This window comes from Mesoplodon densirostris, chromosome 8 (assembly GCF_025265405.1).
Source record: "Mesoplodon densirostris isolate mMesDen1 chromosome 8, mMesDen1 primary haplotype, whole genome shotgun sequence".
NCBI classification, from domain to species: Eukaryota; Metazoa; Chordata; class Mammalia; order Artiodactyla; family Ziphiidae; genus Mesoplodon; species Mesoplodon densirostris.
The window spans coordinates 98,011,588-98,034,677 of NC_082668.1; positions in this window are offsets into that span (position 1 = coordinate 98,011,588).

Below are 23,090 nucleotides of genomic sequence, written 5' to 3' on the forward strand. Positions count from 1 at the left end.
CTCAGGATGACTAAGACTATATATGTCACAAATCCTTGACAGCAGAAAACCCAAATTATCTTGTCACCATTTCACACAAATGAAATAGAAGCCCAAGGTAAGGACGCTGACTGTTTCCCACAAGACGACAGTGGTCTTTGTGCAAAGAACAGAAGCATAACATTCACTGGGTCTGATACCCACTGTGACAAAATTTTGCCCTTGTGAATTTAATACTTATGAAAGCCATGCCATGGTTGTTTTCTCTGCCATGGGCTGAGTTCTCAAGAACAATTAACCTTATTTTCATAGGAGAGGAAAAAAAGTGCTGCATATATAGTATAATGTCTTATATGTCTTTCTCTACGAAGCCAAAAGTATTTTGCAGCTGTTATTTAATTAACCTCACACTATGCCTCTGAGGCAGGAGAAAGGAATTGCTGTATATCCTATATATCACAGTGAATTTAAATAATTTACTGATAGCATTCAGAGGGAGAAATGGTGGCACAGGAGATAAAACATTTGTTGAGTTCTAATGCATAGCCCTAATAATTAAACCAAGTTGATTTTCTGTAGAAGCAAAGTTATACGTTTAGGGAAGAGATCCAATTTAGTGCATATGAAAAAATAAATTTTTCACAAATGCAGATTCCAAAACAGTGGTTTTCCCATTTTAATTTGAGCGCTTAAGTACATTAGCTTGTGAGTTTATTCCTTCAGAATACTGGTGAGCTTTCAAAACGCAAAATCCTGGAGTTCTGTCCCCAGACATTCTACGTTCATAGATCTGGGATAGGGCTTAGGAATTTGCATATTTTAAATATAACTCAGGTGATTCTGAGACCTGTGGTTTTGCCCACACTTTGAGACACTGCTCTATGAGCCTCGAGTAGTATACTGGTAAGATACAGAAATTGACCCAATTTTCTGAAATTCAAAGAACCTAATTTCTTTGGAGAAAGATGTTCTGTTTTACATAAAAACTTGAAATATAACACTTTTCCTCAGTTTGAAGGGTAGCTCCATAAGTGAAATTATTATGCCTTATTCATAAGTTTAATTTAAAAATCAGTTAAAATTGTAAGCATAATTATTTTTAAACTGTACTGTCAGAAGAGTAACTATAATGATTAAAAAAATTGACACATGCTCTACCTTTCTCTTAAGTTCAGTGGTCACATTTGAGTAGGTTTTAGGTAACTGGTTTCTAGTCTACCTAGAATCTTGTACTTTTAGAACTAGAAAGGACCCTAAAGATATTCAGATGCCAGGTGTGATATAAAAATTAATCTACTCTGGTAACATGAATCTCTTCTTCTTCTGAGTTAGAAATCCACACAAATCTTTTTACTTGGTTATATCTGCTTGTTCAATTGGACCTATATAAGCACTTGCAATAGTTAATAAAATGGTAAATTTGATTGAATCACTGAGTCAACAGATGCCACATTCCTAGAGGTATGAGTCCATGATGCAGGATTTTCAAGGGAGTTGGTGGGAGACTGCATGACGATGGCTGTGTGACTCGTAGTAACCCTTCCCTGACATTGAGGCTACAAATGGGTCAAGGGTTGGATTTTGAAGGAGGACTTTCCCAGAGGGCTATTGGTGTCCTGTGATTCTCACTCTCTCACACTCTTTCTGCCTTCCTTCAAGTCAAAAGAGAAGTGATTTAAAGAGAAAGCAAAGACTTAATTTGGCCTCTTGGTGGTTTGGTGAACATAATGATGGATGTATATTTCCTACCTGGCAAGCCTTATGGCAAGAGAAGGGCCGTCAGTCTTCTTTGACAGCCAGGTTGCTCTCAGAATAGCTGCATTCTTAAGTCATCATATTCCTGCCAGTTCATGGCAGTGCCTGGCTTCCTAATGTTTACCAGTTTATTAAAGGTAAGGGGATATCTTATTTTTGTTTTAATTTGCATTTCTCTGATAACCAGTGAAACTAAGCATCTCATTAAATGTTGTTACATTTTATATTTTTTCTTTACATTGCTTATACATATTCTTTGTCCATTTTTCTACTGGGGTTGCTATTTTTTTCCTATGGATTTATATAGGTTCTGGGTAGATTGTAGGATTCTAGGATACATTTGTGTGTATAGCATATCCTCGTGTAATTCTTAGATGCTTCAGAAATTATAAGTATATTCTCCCATTCTGTCAAATTGTCTATTAACTTTGTGTCTGATATCCTTCATCATATAAGCGTCGTTAATTTGGATGCAATCAAATTCATTCTTTTTTTTTTTTGTCTTTATAATTTTGTTTAAGCAGTAATAAGACTTGCTTAGGATACAAAGATGTTTACCCATGTTTTCCCTATTGGTTACAAGTTAATTACCATCTATATATGTTTGTATTTATGCAGAGATGCACAAATAATTATTTTTATTCTGCTTAGTCTAGAAAATAATTAAGATAATCTATAATAAAATAATTATATAATAAAGCTACTGCTATAAAAATAGATACATCTGAAGTATCAAAAACAGGTGAGACAATTAAAACTATCTGAGCTAATATTTCTCAGTGTGAGGTCTGTGGGCTAATTGCATCATAATTATTTTGGATTGTCATTAGATAGGCAGATTTGAGGCCTTTATCCCAGACCCGGTTACTCAGAATCTCTTGGTGTAGACCCAGAAATCTTTATTCTTAGTGTGACTTTTGAGATATTCTGAATGTATACTAAGAACTGTTTAATACTACTAATCTAAGAGTACTAAGTTTGAGCTTTAAATTAAGATCTAAGCTTTTAGGCTGCACTGACTATGAGGAAAACATTATAAGATATAAATCCTAATTATGTGACAAAATAAATGCATAAATTCTTCAGGAGAAATAAGCTCTTTCCTGATTCTAAATTCTCAAAGGATATATCCCCATCCATTCTGAATCTGTATAAATCCTTTTGCAGAGGACCCCAAACAATATAAGACAATCTCTGTAAAAAGGTTTTTAAAGAATATTTGGTAATGTTTTTCACCTGGTCCTTGGTTTATTTAATCTTCAAGAGAAACTGAGAGTGAAACAGAGTAACTGCATGAATGCATTTTCACAACTGAGTTTGAATTTGTTTTTACCCTATATTGACATTAAGAATGACTAATTCAAATTGTATTTCATTGTGAGGAATATTTTGGGGGAAAGAGGACAAGGTAAAGACAGTCATTACAGGGCTCCCTCTTAGGGAATCCTGGTTCAAAATTTTTACGTCAAGATGTAGTGTTGATATGAACATTGGAAAAATATTAATGTTGAGTCGAGGGTCATGTAGGTTGTTATTACAATGGGAGGAGTATGGGAAGAGCAGTTGACTACCAGAAACTGAATTCTTCAAGGACTCCTGAAGTGCTCTTTCTTTCTACTCCATAGCTTTCCATTGCTGATCAAGAGATGAAAGCCCGAGGAGTCCTTGGTATTGACCTTGTTGTTAGATATCCTACTTAAGGACTCACTTTTTTTTTTTTTTTTTTTTTGCGGTACGCGGGCCTCTCACTGTTGTGGCCTCTCCCGTTGCGGAGCACAGGCTCCGGACACGCAGGCCCAGCGGCCATGGCTCACGGGCCTAGCCACTCCGCGGCATGTGGGATCTTCCCGAACCGGGGCACGAACCCGTGTCCCCTGCATCGGCAGGCGGACTCTCAACCACTGCGCCACCAGAGAAGCCCAAGGACTCACTTTTGATAATGTGTCAGAGTTACTATAATTTGATTTAAAAGTGTTTAGCCCTAGTTCAGTGTACTTTGAATCATAGAACTTTAGAGTTAGAAAGAAACTTAGAAGTTATCTAACTCAATTCTTCATTTATGTGAGAAAACTGAGGCCCAAAGAAGGAAGGTGACCTGGCTTAGATTATTCATTTTTTGGCAAAGCTGAGGGTAGAATTCAAGACTCCTGAGCCAAAATGCAAGAGAAAATCGAGGACAGAGCTTTATCCTGGAGAAAATTGGACTTGAGACAACTTCTGAGGTAGATTTTCTCCGTGTCTGCCAACTTCCAGAGAAGTGCAGAGGGAGATTAGGAGAGCACTTTAGACACATTTTAAAATTTTGAGATAATTGTTGATTTGCACACCATTGTAAGAAACAATACAGAGAGTTACCTTAAATTAATAGAATAAAAGTACTACAAAAATAAGGCCATTCTGAGGTGATACCCATATTAAATTCTAAAACTTTGGTTAAAATTTGGTATTAAATAAATATTTAGGAAAAATACATATAAGATGAATAATCTTAAGAATGTGATAAGAAAATATGGGGATTTGGATTTGATCAACACAATTGTAGTTAGATTTTTGCAGGTGCTTGACATCAATATTTATTGAATAGGGAGTTCCTAAGCAACAGGCATAAAGATTCAGTTAAGCAAGAAAAATAAGCTCTAGAGTCTGCTATACAACAATATACCAATAGTCAACAGTAATGTATTGTTCACTTAAAATTTGTTAGGAAGATAGATTTCATATTAAGCCTTCTCACTACAAATAAAAAGAATGATTCTTTAGACCTGAAGCAAGCAAACTATGTACAGAAGGTAAGCAACATTTTAAATAAGGTGGGGACACCAAAGCAATTCTTGCTGACAAAAATGAAAGGAAATGATCTTTGTTTGGAAAATAACATTTCTGGATGACAAAAAATGAATTGGATCTAGATATTTCAGGAGGATATTTTCAGTGACGATATATAGAAGTTAAAATTTATGATTGCCCATAATCAACACCTAACATGTATGAGAGAGTTATTTCTAGAATTCCTGTTGAGTCAAAACAACAGGAATATCAGCAGGGCCAAATCCATGTCTTGAATAGTTGGTAGTAGTAGTAATAGCTCAGGATAGCTCTTCTTAACTAATTAAGTCAAGGGCAGTATCAACAGACCAAAATTATGTAATTTCTAAGTCACATTTAGAATGAAAGAGACCCATTCTTACTTTGTTAAAAAAATTTACTTATTTATTTATTTATTGGCTGTGTTGGGTCTTCGTCTCTGTGCGAGGGCTTTCTGTAGTTGCGTCAAGCGGGGCCATTCCTCATCGCGGTGCGCGGGCCTCTCACTGTCGCGGCCTCTCTTGTTGCAGAGCACAGGCTCCAGACGCGCAGGCTCAGTAGTTGTGGCTCACGGGCCCAGTTTCTCTGCGGCACATGGGACCCTCCCAGACCAGCGCTCGAACCCATGTCCCCTGCATTGGCAGGCAGACTCTCAACCACTGCACCACCGGGGAAGTCCCCATTCTTACTTTTATACAAGCAAACAAACAAATCAATAAATGAAATGCTCTTTTAACGGATTCTGGGGGGGAGGACTGGGACTGACCTTGTCCAAGATAAGACTCACATGTCATTATTTTATTGCTTGCTCCACTGCCTGACAGCAAGGTTACTGGCAGCTTAATCCTAATTTCTAAAGCACTGTCAACAACAATTTCTTTTCCTTCAAAATGGGATTGAAGTTCTGTGAAATGATATAAAGTTCTTAAAAAAAAGCTCTCTTAAACCCAAGTAAGAACTAAGAAATAAAATCTTTCCATCTTTCTTTAGCAATCTTAGAATGGCAAAAGTTTAATATTAACCAAATTACTATAAACATTCAGGAAATATCCAGGGATGTGACAGAATTGGAATCTCATGAAACTCAGTAAGTGTTTCACTAACTGAAGATTTTGGAAAAAATATATTTTTTATATGATTTAGTCTTTTCTAATTTTCTCACAACCATTAACAGTAATTTTTCATTTTCTGATTGACCATACTGGGTATTTTAAAATCCTACTCTGCAAGCACTCAAAGCCTTCAATATTTCATGTGCTTACTACTCTCACTTTGTCATTGGTTAAGAATGAAGGCTGAACAGTCAAAACTTCATTAATTGCTTTAAAAATTTAACTCTTGTCATTGAATTATTAATCAGAAAATCAAAGTGACAGATAAGTTGTTCAAATTAGAACAACTCCCTGGGGGGCCAGGATGGAGAACTATTTGGATGGATTCAGCAAATCTGTGGGTGTGAAATACCAGCACACTGACGAGGGCATTCATTGGCTGGGACGATAAAGAGCAGCAGGCACGGGTAAGGTTAGGAAGTTGGTGAAGCAGGTGTGTAACTGTTATCCCCTGACACAAGACAACCTGGACCTTTAGAAGGTGAGGTTGCTCAGAAAACATTAGGATTTTTAAAATGAAACCCTTGACCTGTGTATAATCAGGTAATTGGCAAGAAGCCATAAAATATTATACTTTTCAAGTGAAGTGGTTTGAAAGCATACCCTTATCCGGGTAACTCCATGTTTTAAATTCCCTTTATTGATAAGCCAGAAACTAAATTTTCTTTTTTAAAATTATAGTTGATTTACAATATTACATTACTTTCAGGTGTACAATATAGTGATTCAATATTTTTATAGATTATACTCCATTTAAAGTTATTTTAAACTATTGGCTATATTCCCACTGCTGTACAATATATCCTTGTAGCTTATTTCTTTTATATATAGTAGTTGGTACCTCTTAATCCCCTACCCCTACCTTGCCCCTTCCCTTTTCCCTCTCACCACTGGTAACCACTAAGTTGTGCTCTGTGTCTGTGAGTCTGTTTCTGTTTTATTATATTCATCTGGTTGTTTTATTTTTTAGATTCCACATATAAGTGATAATGGAGTTTTTGTCTTTCTCTGTCTGACTTCACTTAGTATGATAATCTCTGGGTTCATCCATGTTGTTGCAAATGGCAGGATTTCATTCTTTTTTTTTTTTTTTTTTTTTTGCGGTACGCGGGCCTCTCACTGCTGTGGCCTCTCCCGTTGCGGAGCACAGGCTCCGGACGCGCAGGCTCAGCGACCATGGCTCACGGGCCCAGCCGCTCCGTGGCATGTGGGATCTTCCCGGACCGGGGCACGAACCTGTGTCCCCTGCATCGGCAGGTGGACTCTCAACCACTGCGTCACCAGGGAAGCCCTCGTTCTTTTTTATGGCTGAGTAATATTTCATTGTATAAATATATTCCACATCTTCTTTATCCATTCAACTGTTGATGGATACTTAGGTTGTTTCCATATCAACTATTGTAAATATTGCTGCTATGAACATTGGGGTGCATGTATATTTTTGAATTAGTGCTTTGGGGTTTATTTTGGATATATACCCAGGAGTTGAATCATTGGATCATATGGTAGTTCTATTTTTAGTCTTTTGAAGAGCCTCCATACTGTTTGCCAATTTACATTCCCACCAACAGTATGCTAGGTTTCCCTTTTCTCCACATCCTTGCCAACATTTGTTATTTGTGGACTTTTTGATGATAGCCATTCTGACAGATGTGAAGGGATATCTCATTGTGGTTTTGATTTGCATTTCTCTGACAATTTGCCATGTTAAGCATCTTTTCATGTATATCTTCTTTGGAAAAATGTCTATTCAGGTCTTCTGTGCATTTTAAAATCAAGTTGTTTGTTTTTTTGGATAGAAACTAAATTTTCTTATGAAAACCAAGAGTTTCTCATCCACTCTTTTTTTCCCAGAGATAATAATCTTCTGAAGTAAGACAACACAATCTGTTCACTGATGTGAATCACCTGTTCTGCCATTATGAGCACCCAGGGGCTTATCTTTGAGAAGTGGACTGCTTATCCAGGGTGAGGTTACCAACACTGGATTATTCTTCTATTTTAGCTTCTTTCTCTAGGGGAATAATAGTAATAATTGAATACTTTTGTTTTACCTTTAAACATCACGTTTAAACTTACTTTCCTTTCATTAATTGTTCATACTTGTACTTTCTAAGTTTTTACTCACATAAACACATACCCCTGTGTAATCCTAGGTTATATTTCTCTTACAGTCTATGAATAGAAACCTATAAAATTCTGCATCATATTTTAGGGACATGAATTAATTATTTGAAACTCTTCACCACCTCTTTTGACTATCTTAGCTTATTATCATGGTAACCATATTCTCTAAATGTTAACCTGAAAACAGTACAAATTAAGAAGATATATTTTACCTCCTTTTCACTATATCAGTGTCTGGTTGATCAATGGGGGAAGTATAAGGCCAGGATTACAGACTCTCTATTAGTTAATATTAAACACATGGATTTGAGAAATTAGGTGAATTTTCCACCTTTTTGCATCTTGTGCCTTGGTTACCAGGAAACTATGTGAAGGTAGTTTGAAGGACAAAGGGAATTTTGAGATGAGAGATCACTGTCTTTAGTACTCAACAACTTATCTCTAAGGGAAATGTAATTTTACATGGGAGTTGTATGAGGATCATCAATTGCACGGTGTAAATGGTTCTTATTGCATTCTCCTGTCATTTCAATTGGGATCATGAAAGATAATCTTAAGTTGGGCCCGATATGCATCTATAACTATTGATAATTTAGAGAGAAGAGTTCAGACAATAGATCTATTGTTTCAATAGAGTGACAACTGTAATTCTGGTCTTTCCACTTATAAATAAAATTTGCCTGACATTATGAATGACCCAGTTAGAATATGATGGCTCAAATCATGCCCTATTGTGACTTCTTGATCATTCAGAAAAATAATACCTTTATTTTCAGTTGAGAGCACAAATTTGAAGATATCTCATAGGCCAATGGTTCTTCAATTTTTTTACAGTTCTTTTTAGGCTGGGTAAGTAAGACGGGGACCCACCTACCCTATCTGTTCACACTTTTGGTAGGGAAAACATTGTAGTTTCAATGCATAAGTATACTTTTGTTGAGGTACTAGGTTTGTATCTGCTTTAAATCCAAGAGAATGGATAACACCTATTAATCCTAAACTCTAAAATCTACTGATTGGAAAGGTATAGCCCATAAGTACTGTTAACATTATGGGTTTAACTGATAACTCTGTACAAACTTAATTGATAAAGATAGACTAACACTAATTTCAAGTTGAGAAGTAAGAACAGCAGTGACTGAAAACCTTAAGTGACTTAAAACAAAATGAATGTTGCATGGAAAAATTAAATGGTCTATCTGAAAATAGTGGGCCATATATTTGTATGCAAACATATCAGGAACTTGAAAGTTTGGCCATTGAGTGACAACTAGGAGGTTCCAGATGAAGGATAAGCGGGGGGGGGGGGGTCTTTATCTCCCAGGCACCCCTTTGTGTGATTTCATGTTGAATTCTTTTCCCCTGCCTGTTACATCCCTCTCAAAGCTACTGTCTGACTTCTACCTGACTTTGCCGATGAGTGTCTATGTACCTCCTGTATTCACTAATACATCACTTACATAAAGTACACTTTAATTGAAGATTTGAAATCATGGTGGCAGTCTACAGCATAGCAGACAACAGAGAATAACCTAAAACCACTGTTCTTACATTCCTTGCCATCTCTGCCTTGGGGATTCCTTATGATTATACCTTTCTTTGACCTTTGTGTGTTAATGGACTCTCCCTTACTCTCAAGAATATTCCTTCCGATCACACTCAACATTTTGCAAAGGTCTTGAAATAAGGTTCAAAATTATAATATTTCATTAACATATCCTAGTTCAAATTCTTAGGCAGTCCTTGTTCTCCCACCTAGCAAAGAAAAATCTCAGCATTTTTTCTCTTTCTCTCTCTATATTACACATAAGTAAAAATGGAAGTTATGGAATTCCTTGGCATTCACCAATGACATCAGAAGAAAGAACTTTCATTTTTGGTGCATTCTTGGCAGCTCATCAGAAGAATTTTGTGTGTGCTCCTGACTATTCTTTGTTAATAATTATTCTTGTATCTGTTGTTCATACATCATTCACGAGTAGTCAGTACTACCTGTGCAAATTCAAACTCTTTTTGCCTGTATATAAATATCACTTTGGTGTTATAGGATTGGCATATTAAAAAGTATTCTAAATTATATTTGAATGTAGAATTCCATAGTCAATGTGTAGCATTCTCTTAGTGATTTTTAATTCTAGAAATTCCAAATTTTCAATAGTTTTAATGGAGCAGTAAAAATAGGATATTTTTTATCTTGGTGGTAGTGAAACTTGTTTTTTTTGTTTGTTTGTTTTTCTTGTGGATTCAGATTTCCTGCTACAGTCTGATGAATTTTTCTAGGGAAGGTAACCTTTATAATAATATTTAATTTTTAAAAAATATATAAATTTTTTGAAATTCTATAGGACTTAATGAAATACGAGAGAATTGTAGTTTAAGCTTAAGAGTATTAAAACAATGATTAATAGCATTAATTTGAACCTCTTACATTTTACTAAAGAGATACCAAGAGATTTAACACTGCTTTTCCTTTGAAGGCAACGTCTCTTTCTCCCATGCTTTATTCCTTTCTGATCCTCTCTGACTTTTACTCCTGTCCTTTCTTCTTGGCTTTCTTGTCCAAAGAAGGGTATGCCTATAAGTATATGTTCAGGCTCAATTAATCCTGATATTTATTTAACCCCATGTTAAGATACTTTGATATCATTCTTATATACAAGTTATGCCTAACCATTTTTTTCCAAATTGGGAACCCCAAGGTCCCAAAGTTTGGTTTGCTTATTTGTTTATATAGGTATTCTTTGGTTAGTAAGTTTCCTCATATCACAAAAATTTAAGGTTAGTAAGCTATAATCTACCAAATTTCAGCTGTTATGTTTAATAGGTCTTAGTCCCATCCCCTTGGCTACATGGTGTTGTGTCTATCAGACAGCTTCTAGTAAAGCATTATGAATGATGTGAAGACTATGACTAAACCTAAAATTACATTGAGCAGCCACTGTAAATCTCTTTCTTGTTTAATGCTGTGCCATATATCAATAACAATAGTAACAGCTAAAGCTGCTGATTTGAAGATGTCTGTCAAACACATGATGATTAATCCCACTTTTCTCCCTCTGAGTTTGGATTCAGTAAAAACAATATGCACGATTCATATATAGAAGCATGATACTAGGTTGTTTTTTTTCTGGTAAAGCTGGACTGTAGACTTGCCACCACAATCAGATTTCTTGGGACTTGCCCTCGTTATATATTTGTGGTGGCCATTTTAGAAGAGACTAAAAGTAGACATTTGGCTAGATGCATGGGTAATCAACATGCCTCATATTCCAAAGGAAGAGGTAGGCTTCTAGTTTGACTTCTAGAAGGCAAGCCTTGGGCTGTGATCTCACTGTGCTTCCTATAGAGCAGGGGAAGAATATATTTCTGCTTCCTGGTGACAGGCTATCGCAAAAGGGGAATCTTGGGAAAGCAGAGTCATTCTTGCTTATTGGTTTTCTAAACCTTACTAATAAGATAAGTCACTATTCCTATCTAATGATGGGGGTTGGGGAGGGAAGGGAAGGGAAGAGAGAGACTGAGAGAGGAAGATGGCTTCTCAATATTTCTGAATCTAAAAGACAGTCATTCATACTTCACAGGCAAAAGTAAGAACATCTGGAGAGGGAGAGAGAGTCCCCACTTCAATAACTAACATTTAGTGACCACTTATTATGTACCAGGTACTGTGCTAAGAACTTTACATTTGTAGTCTTATTTAAAGCCTCATAGTAATCCAGTAAGATACCTACTTTTTTTTTTTTTTTGCTGTACACGGGCCTCTCACTGCTGTGGCCTCTCCCATTGTGGAGCACAGGCTCCGGATGCGCAGGCTCAGCAGCCATGGCTCACGGGCCCAGCCGCTCCGCAGCATGTGGGATCCTCCCAGACCGGGGCACGAACCCATGTCCCCTGCATCGGGAGGCGGACTCTCAACCACTGTGCCACCAGGGAAGCCCAATACCTACTTTTTTATTTAACTGTCTAGCATTCCCATCTTCTGCTAATAACCCTTTGTTTCCTTAGGAGAGCTGATCTTACATAATCCATAGAGTTCTAGTAGAGCTTCCAAATATGTACCCGCTGGAGTAAGACATGTGCTGTTAGCTAAAAACAGATAAATTCATGAAGGGTTGATAGATTACTTGGTGGATGTATGTGGCAGTTAGTCATGACTATAAAAGTAGTCTATAAACCTACGAATAAGAATAGAAACTCTCTTGAAAATCTTGGCCAAAGATTCTGCAGTCGAAGGATGTTATGCTTTTACCTGAAGATTTACTATTTCTTTATATTTTATTTAAGTACTTGATTTAATTTCATTTTAATCATTACTGTCACTATTACCACAATTTAACACATTGTGCTCCTGGAAATGTTAGATTCCTCTTTCTGATAATCCATCCATGTTCTATTCTTTTACAGGATTCCCATCACATTACTCTTTACATTCAAACCATTAGAATTATATAAACATAGTAGGCCTGGAGGTTTATTTGCCTTTAGCATTTCCTTCTGCATTCTTATTTTGTTTTTTTTCCCTTTTATCTCCAGCTTTATTGAGATGTAATTGACAAATGACATTGTGTAAACTTAAGGTGTACAATGTGATCTGCATTCCTACGACCATTTCCCCACTATAGTCTTCAGTAAGTTTACAGATAGTTCATTCCAGTCAATTTACTAGAGACCTGTTTTCCCCATAGAGTAACTATAAATAAGTATAAAATTGACAGTGGAAAATGAAGTTATCTTAATACAGTTTACATGGAGTATTTTGTTTGAGAATTTAGGGTGTAGTTGGAAACAGTAATCTTTTCATATCCTGGCATTCCTGTGATCCTTGGCATGCGTCATCATTTTTATTTTATGGAAGTGGGTAAGGGGGTTGAGAACTAGACACCAATTAATTTACCAGCAGTTACATGGACTTTATCTTCACTTGAGTGAGAGAGACACAAACACCAGGCTCCTCTGCTCCCTATATCATCTTTCTTCTTGATTTATGTCTACTTGCGATGTACTATTACACCAAGGGTCTTCAAAGGTTAGTCATAGGTAAATGCCCATTAAACAATCATGTATTTGATCTATGCAGATTATTTTTATAAAAACCTTATGGTATTTTACTAATCACAGTCTACTGGCATGTGATCCTAAATATCAAGATATAATGCCTAACAGGAGCTTCAAGATGGTAGAAGAGTAAGATGTGGAGATCACCTTCCTCCCCACAAACACATCAGAAATACATCTACATGTAGAGCAACTCCTACAGAACACTTACTGAACACTGGCAGAAGACCTCAGACGTCCCAAAAGGCAAGAAACTCCCCACGTACCTGAGCAGGGCAAAAGAAAAAAGAAAAAACAGAGACAAAAGTATAGGGATGGGACTTGCACCAGTGGGAGGGAGCTGTGAAGAGGAAAGGTTTCCACACACTAGGAAGGCCCTTCACGGCCAGAGACTAGGTGGTGGAGTAGGGGAGCTTTGGAGCTGCGGAGGAGAGTGCAGCAACAGGGGTGCAGAGGGCAAAGTGGAGAGATTCCCGCACAGAGGATCGGAGCAGACCAGCAATCACCAGCCAGAGAGGCTTGTCTGCTAACCTGCTGGGACAGGTGGGGGCTGGGAGCTGAGGCTCGGGCTTCGGAGGTTGGAGGTCGGAGGTCGGAGGTCAGATCCCAGGGAGAGGACTGGGGTTGGCTGCGTGAACACAGCCTGAAGGGGGCTAGTGCACCACAGCTAGCCAGGAGAGAGTCCGGGAAAAAGTCTGGAGCTGCCGAATAGGCGAGTGAATTTTTCTTGCCTCTTTGTTTCCTGGTGCGTGAGTAGAGGGGATTAAGAGCCCCACCTAAACGAGCTCCAGAGATGGGTGCGAGCCATGGCTATCAGCGCGGACCCCAGAGACAGGCATGGGATGCTAGGGCTGCTGCTGCAGCCACCAAGAAGCCTGTGTGCAAGCACAGGTCACTATCCACATCTCTCCTCCTGGGAGCCTGTGCAGCCCGCCACTACCAGGGTCCCGTGATCCAGAGGCAACTTCCCCAGGAGAACATACGGCACGCCTCACGCTGGTGCAACGTCACACTGGACTCTCCCGCTGCAGGCTCACCCTGCACTCCGTACCCCTGCCTCCCCCCAGCCTGAGTGAGTCAGATACCCCTAATCAGCTGCTCCTTTAACCCCTTCCTGTCTGAGCAAAGAACAGATGCCCTCAGGTGACCTACACGCAGAGGCTGGGCCAAATCCAATGCTGAACCCCAGGAGCTGTGCGAACAAAGACAAAGGGAAATCTCTCCCAGCAGCCTCAGGAGCAGCGGATTAAATCTCCACAATCAACTTGATGTACCTTGCATCTGTGGAATACCTGCATAGACAACGAATCATCCCAAATTGAGGAGGTAGACTTTGGGAGCAACAATATATATATATTTTTCCCTTTGTGAGTGTGTATGTGTATGCTTCTGTATGTGATTTCATCTGTGTAGCTTTCCTTTAACCATTTGTCCTAGGGTTTGGTCTGTCCATTTTTGTTTTGTTTTGTTTTGTTTTGTTAGTATAGTTTTTAGTGCTTATTATCATTGGCGGATTTGTTTTTTGGTTAGGTTACTCTCTTCTTTCTTTTTTTTTTAATTAAGAACTTTTTTTAATAATTATTTTTTATTTTAATAACTTTTATTTTACTTTATTTTATCTTCTTCTTTCTGTCTTTCTTTTTTTTCTCCCTTTTATTCTGAGCCGTATGGATGACAGACTTCTGGTGTTCCAGCCAAGCATCAGGGCTGTGTGCCTCTGAGGTGGGACAGCCAAGTTGAGGACATTGGTCCACCAGAGACCTCCCAGCTCCACATAATATCAAATGGCAAAAATCTCCCAGAGATCTCTATCTCAACGCCAAGACCCAGCTACTCTCAACGACCAGCAAACTACAGACCTGGACACCGTATGGCAAACAACTAGCAAGACAGGAACACAACCCCACCCATTAGCAGAGAGGCTGCCTAAAATCATAATAAGGCCACAGACACCCCAAAACACACCACCAGACGTGGAACTGCCCACCATAAAGACAAGATCTGGCCTCATCCACCAGAACACAGGCACTAGTCCCTTTCACCAGAAAGCCTACACAACCCACTGAACTAACCTTAGCCACTGGGGGCAGACACCAAAAACAACAGGAAATACAAACCTGCAGGCTGTGAAAAGGAGACCCCAAACACAGTAAGTTAAGCAAAATGAGAAGCCAGAGAAACACACAGCAGATGAAGTAGCAAGGTAAAAACCCACCAGACCAAACAAATGAAGAGGAAATAGGCAGGCTACCTGAAAAAGAATTCAGAATAATGATACTAAAGATGATATAAAATCTTGGAAATAGAATGGGGAAAATACAATAAACCTTTAACAACGACCTAGAAGAACTAAGATGCAAATCAATAGAATTAGAAATGAAAAAGGAGAAGTAACAACTGACACTGCAGAAATACAAAGGACCATGAGAGATTACTACAAGCAACTATATGCCAATAAAATGGACAACCTGGAAGAAATGGACAGATTCTTAGAAATGCACAACCTTCCGAGACTGAACCGGGAAGAAATAGAAAATATGAACAGACCAATGACAAGCACTGAAATTGAAACTGTGACTAAAAGTCTTCCAACAAACAAAAGTCTAGGACCAGATGGCTTCACAGGTGAATTCTATCAAACATTTAGAGAAGAACAAACACCTATCCTTCTCTAACTCTTCCAAAATATAGCAGAGCGAGGAACACTCCCAAACTCATTCTATGTGGCCACAATCACCCTGATACCAAAACCAGGCAAAGATGTCACAAAGAAAGAAAACTACAGGCCAATATCACTGATGAACATAGATGCAAAAATCCTCATCAAAATAATAGTAAACAGAATTCAACAGCACATTAAAAGAATCATACACCATGATCAAGTGGGGTTTATCCCAGGAATGCAAGGATTCTTCAATATACGCAAATCAATCAATGTGATACACCATATTAAAAAATTGAAGGAGAAAAACCATATGATATCTCAACAGAGAAAAAGCTTTCAACAAAATTCAACACCCATTTATGATAAAAACCCTCCAGAAAGTAGGCATAGAGGGAACTTACCTCAACATAATAAAGGCCATATATGACAAACCCACAGCCAACATCGTCCTCAATGGTGAAAAACTGAAACCATTTCCACTAAGATCAGGAACAAGACAAGGTTGCCCACTCTCACCAATCTTATTCAACATAGTTTTGGAAGTTTTAGCCACAGCGATCAGAGAAGAAAAATAAAAGGAATCCAAATCGGAAAAGAAGAAGTAAAGCTGTCACTTTTTGCAGATGACATGACACTATACATAGAGAATCCTAAAGATGCTACCAGAAAACTACTAGAGCTAATCAGTGAATTTAGTAAAGTAGCAGGATACGAAATTAATGCACAGAAATCTCTTGCACTCCTATACACTAATGATGAAAAATCTGAAAGTGAAATTAAGAAAACACTCCCATTTACCATTGCAACAAAAAGAATAAAATACCTAGGAATAAACCTACCTAAGACTCAGAAGACCGGTATGCAGAAAATTATAAGACACTGATGAAAGGAATTAAAGATGATACAAATAGATGGAGAGATATACCATGGTTTTGCACTGGAAGAATCAACATTGTGAAAATGACTATACTATCTAAAGCAATCTACAGATTCAATGCAATCCCTATCACACTACCACTGGCATTTTTCATAGAACTAGAACAAAAAATTTCACAATTTGTATGGAAACACAAAAGACGCTGAATAGCCAAAGCAATCTTGAGAAAGAAAAACGGAGCTGGAGGAATCAGGCTCCCTGGCTTCAGACTATACTACAAAGATACAGTAATCATGACAGTATGGTACTGGTACAAAAACAGAAATATAGATCAATGGAAGAGGATAGAAAGCCCAGAGATAAACCCACGCATGTATGGTCACCTTGTCTTTGATAAAGGAGGCAAGAATATGCAGTGCAGAAAAGACAGCTTCTTCAATAAGTGGTGCTGGGAGAACTGGACAGGGACATGTAAAAGAATGAAATTAGAACACTCCCTAACACCGTACACAAATATAAACTCAAAGTGGATTAAAGACCTAAGTGTAAGGCCAGACAGTATCAAACTCTTAGAGGGAAATATAGGCCGAACACTCTATGACATAAATCACGGCAAGATCCTTTTTGACCTACCTCCTAGAGAAATGGAAATAAAAACAAAAATAAACAAATGGGACCTAATGAAACTTAAAAGCTCTTGCACAGCAAAGGAAACCATAAACAAGACGAAAAGACAACCCTCAGAATGGGAGAAAATATTTGCAAATGAAGCAACTGACAAAGGATTAATCTCGAAAATATACAAGCAGCTCATGCAGCTCAATGTCAAAAACACAAACAACCCAATCCAAAAATGGGCAGAAGACTTAAATAGGCATTTCTCCAAAGAAGATATACACAATGAACACATGAAAGAATGCTCAACATCATTAATTATTAGAGAAATGCAAATCAAAACTACAATGAGATATCATCTCACACCAGTCAGAATGGCCATCATCAAAAAATCTACAAACAATAAATGCTGGAGAGGGTGTGGAGAAAAGGGAACACTGTTGCACTGCTGGTGGGAATGTAAATTGATACAACCACTATGGAGAACAGTATGGAGGTTCCTTAAAAAACTAAAAATAGAACTACCATATGACCCAGCAATCCCACTATTGGCATATACCCTGAAAAAACCATAATTCAAAAAGAGTCATGGGGCTTCCCTGGTGGCGCAGTGGTTGAGAGTCCGCCTGCCGATGCAGGGGACATGGGTTCGTGCCCCAGTCTGGGAAGATCCCACATGCCGCGGAGTAGCTGGGCCCGTGAGCCATGGCCGCTGAGCCTGTGCGTCCGGAGCCTGTGCTCCGCAACGGGAGAGGCCACAGCAGTGAGAGGCCCGCATACCGAAAAAAAAAAAAAAAAAAAAAAAAAAGAGTCATGTACCACAATGTTCATTGCAGCTCTATTTACAATAGCCAGGAATTGGAAGCAACCTAAGTGTCCATTGATAGATGAATGGATAAAGAAGATTTGGCACATATATACAATGGACTATTACTCAGCCCTAAAAGGAAACAAAATTGAGTTATTTGTAGTGAGGTGGATGGACCTAGAGTCTGTTATACAGAGTGAAGTAAGTCAGAAAGAGAAAATCAAATACTGCATGCTAACACTTACATATGGAATCTGAAAAAAAAAAAAAGTCATGAGGAACCTAGGGGCAGGACGGTAGTAAAAATGCAGACCTACTAGAAAATGGACTTGAAGATATGGGGAGGGGGAAGGGTAAGCTGTGACAAAGAGAGTGGCATGGACATTTATACACTACCAAATGTAAAATAGATAGCTAGTGGGAAGCAGCCGCATAGCACAGGGAGATCAGCTTGGTGCTTTGTGACCACCTAGAGGGGTGGGATAGGGAGGGTGAGAGGGAGGGGGATCCAAGGGGGAAAAGATATGGGGATATATGTATATGTATAATTGATTCACTTTGTTATATAGCAGAAACACACCATTGTAAAGCAATTATACTCCAATAAAGATGTTAAAAAAAAGATATAATGCCTTATAGGTTGAGCATATATTGTACAAAATAATTGTGCAGAATTACTTTGGCTAATTTGGCTTCTACTTTAACACTGCGACCACTGTGCCTGAATGGCCTTGAGTTTAAGAAAATTAAGAGCTTTAATAGTTAGTTGGTGGGCCCCATATCACATTAAGAAGTTCTATTAAAACCATGAAAAATAAATAAAATGTCAGTCTCTACTTACAAACCCAGGTGTCTTCACTTAATTATACTGCTAGGCTATCATAACATTTCCAGAAAAGAAGAAAAAAAATCTTTTGAGCAAATCTGTCTTCACATTGTCAGTCAATATTTTTATTTCAAAGGGATAAATGCTTGCTGTAATCACTGTGTGATCTCTGCCTACATTAGATAACATTCTTCTTTCTTTTAAATAAGAAAACTCGTGGCTTATTGAGTTTTCTATGTACTAAATGAATCAAAGTCTTGGAAAGCACCTCATTGATTTTTGTTGAGTGAAGTTACTGGTTTAAACTTTGGAATGTAAGATTATTGTTGATGTTTAAGTGTTGAAATAGTCACAGTGAGGAAAGTTGAGGACAATTAAATAAAATTCTATTTGAAATTTAGGATGAATTGGTATTTGCACAAGATATCAGTAATTCAGAGATAAATATAACAGACCATTTGTATCCTGATTTTTTTCTCGGCCATATTGAAAAGAAGCATTTGCAATAAGAAGGCATTGATTTTTGTCTGTAAAGCGCTCTTCCCCAAATCATAGCAACTCCAAGACAAAAAGAAAATAAAACCAAATCTTAAAGTATTTGTCATAAAGGGAGCAAGTGTTCTGTTTTAGTTATCCAACTCCAAAAGAATTAGATTTTATGTAAAGATGTCAAAGAATTTTCCAGGTGTAAAATATTTTAGATAGCTATAAAGCAGTAAAGTGGCAAATGAAACATGAGACAAAATGAATTTATATATAAAATAGTTTATCATCAGTTATGCTAGCTGATATCTTGAAAATAGTGTTTGATGTAATATATGATTTAGCTGCATGTATGTGTGGCAATAAATTCAAGTCTAGAGTTATCCTTCAGTCATATAAAATATTGAACACAGCTCTATCATTTAGAGCACCATGTAGAGAGCAAAATCACAATCTATGATAATACTTTCTGACCCCAGTTCTCTGACAAAGACACAGTTTAACTTGTTTATTGACAAGGTAGATTATTATAGATTAGAGTGGTTGACAAAAGGTGGCAGCTCCTATTCTTCCGTAGTAGTCCGACTGAGCTGTTCTTGAAAACCCTTCATCCGAGGAGCTCAAAACATTACTAATAGGTACTCTTATGTCTAAACATTTGTCTTCTAACTTTTTATTTGCAAAGAATTTGGAATCTTAATTAGTATTCATCAGTTATTCCTAGGAGACATTCTAGCATATTCAAGTCATTTAAAAATGAGTCTCTAAGGCCTGGGAACTCTGATTAACCCCTCAGGAAAAACTGTTAGGCCACTTGGCCTCCAAAGCTCAACTCTGTCATTGCAAATTGACTCATATTTATGTCTTATGTAAGGGGAACACATCACTTAGCCTTTTCAGAACCATTTTATTTTGTGAAGGTTGCTTTACCTCCATTGGTTTCTGTCCTTACACGATTATAAATAAGAATATCACTGATTTTCATCATTCCACTTGCTTTACAGAAGGCTTGATCTAATTCATGTATTATTTTGTTTTTCCAGAAAAGATCTATGTATATCAAATATAATTAAACACTTCTTTGTTAATACAAACAGTTTGAAGAAAAGGTTTCATTGTGCTTAGGGGATATTGTGTTTTCTTAGAAATCCAAACCCTTTGAATTCTCTTCATATGTTCCTGTGGAATATTTAGCAACTGAAATCTCCTTTATTTTAAGCGTCATGAACAACAGATGGTGCCCCTAAAAAGACTAGTTTCATAGTCAAGTCATTTTGCAATAGCAACATCCTTGAATTGTATTCAAAGTAAACTTAGTGCTTGTGAATATAGATCAGAAAGCCAAATGAATCAGAAGACAGGAACGGAAGCTAATAAATAAAAAATCTTACATTTAAATAATTTTATTGTTGTCTTAAATATAAAATCCTGGTCAGAATTATAGTGGTGGAATTTTGATATCTATAAATTCATCCCCTGTCCAGACACTTTGAGACCTGAACGAAAGCTTCCTGTGTGACTTCATAAGGTAGATAGGTCTTTAAGATCCTTGTGTGAATTTCCCTTAAACCTGGACTTTACCCTGCACCATTGGCTCTCCTGGATCTCAGGCTACCAGCCCACACTGCGGATTTTGGACTTGCCAACCTCCATAATGATGTGAGCCAATTCGTTATAAGAAATCTCTTTCTATGTACACATCCTATTGGTTCTTTTTCTTGGGAGAACCCCAACTAATACAAATTGATTCCTAGTTTGATATAGAATATGATGAATTATGAAATGTAGACAGCGGGGAGTAGCAAAAATGTAGTGAGGGGATTGTGGCTTTACTCTAGATCTGCAACTAACCACCTGTGTGATTCTGGGTGAGCCTCAATGGATTTGAAGCTTTTCCTGTGTCAAAATGGGGAAATTCAAACAGATAAACTCTTATATCCTTTCCAGCTTTAACATATATCCCAGGATATGTTATATGACTATATATATATAGTCATATATATATATCCCAGGATGCTCTTGGCCTTGGAGAGGACTGTAGTTTCTCTGGTACTTCTTTCATCACTACCATCGTATCAAGAACTACAGGAAAAAATGCACAAAATGGGGGCATTTGTTGAATATAAAGGAATGAATATCTGTTATTAATGAATTTATGTAAAATGGCAAGGTCTATTCATCTAACCCCGTACTCAGTCAAAATCAAAATAATTAAGTACTCCATTCACAGAACAATCAAATTCTTACTACAAGCAATTTCTTGTCCATGTTAGACATTTTGTTTTAATGCCATTGATAGAGAGTTTAATAATTCTAAAAGAAAAAAGGGCAAGACAATAAGTAAACCAACCTTCAAGAATGATGTCTCCCAGGAATGTGAGTTGAGACTCCCTGAGGCATCAAATAGAATGTTAATGGAAGAGGTGGCTCTAATTGCTGCTGTATCAGTGCCTCATTTCCTGATTCTTATTACATGTTTTACTGAATGGTTTTGTTAAGTGATTTCTTTCTTTTGCTTTCTTTCCCACCTTCCTTTTGTTTTAAAAATCCCAATATTTTTTTCTATTAACTTTTCTTCTTTTGTTCTCATTGTTCCTAGATACTCTTTTATAATGAAACGGAAATTAAGTTTTTAATTAGCTATGTACTTTTTATCTACACATCAGCTATTGTCAACAACGTTATCGTGTTCACTACCTTTACACATTTTTGTGCATTTGCTGTATGCTACTTTTGTAGACACCAAGTAGTTTATGGAGAAGATGAAATTTATGAGGATTTTAAGATGAATATAGAGAACAAATAAATGAAGAATTATATTAAAATGAAGCAGGTTTTCCAGTTAAAAAAATTGTATGTTTTCCTTTATCATAGTTATGTAGGTGTTTATCACAAGTTTCAAAATGCAGATTTAAAAACCATTGCTACATTTTATGAGATATCATTAAATTATTCTCAGAGTATTGGCTGTACACTGTGCTCTTGGTCTAAAGGAATATGATTTGGTGGTCCAAATTGGTTTAGTAAGTTCTGTCCCAGTTCTTTTATAGTGTTTTGAGCATTTGCATTTGCCACCAGCTATGCAAATCTCTGTCTACGGTAACTGTTCATTCCTGTAGGACCCACTTATAGCCTCCCAGGGTCACCAGTAGTGACCCCATGTGGTCTGCTTGTCAGCTCTTTTTGGGGCCTTTCCTCCTAGAGAAACTATACCGTCATCTGTGATTGTTCGATAGTGGGATTTGGGTCTTGCATCAACTCAAACATCCTCCTCCATTCTGCAACGTACGAAACCAAAAAAAAAAAAAAACAAACAAACAACCTACCCTTAAGTTTCTTGCTCTCACAATCAATTTAGTAAACGTTCTTCAGGAACCTGATGACATCAATTCACAAAATGAGATAAGTCCTTCACATTATATTTTCTGATTTCAGTAGCTTTTTGTCTCTCCACAACCTTGACTATCTTTTTGGTGATCAGAAGTTATAGAACTGCTATTTGTTTTTCCAGCATAAACTTTCCTTTGCATAGTGGCCCTAAGGCTAGAGACCAAAATCTGAGCATAATGTAGCACCAGAATTCACCTTAACATTTTGCTTTACTTTGACTTTAGCTGTTGCAGACAAAAATAACCAAACGGATTGTATATTTAGCTTGTTTGTCATGACTTTGCATTTTTTTATGTGTTCAGTGAGCCAACTGCTTGCGTGTTGGGTCTATCATTTCTAAATTCCACTGGTAACTTTCACCTCCATAAGTGATGGCGCAACTGCTGTTACATGTTACAGGTAACTTGGGAGCTATCTCAGCAGTAAAGATTCATCAGTCCTTGCCCCTTCATCCTTTTCCCAAATAATGCTTTCACCATGCTTTAGTGAGTCAGGATTGTTCTAGAGAATGCCACTTCTGATGCAACTAAATTGTCCAAATTGATGCAGAAAAACATGTGACAAAATTCATCCTTTATTCATAATAAAATGAA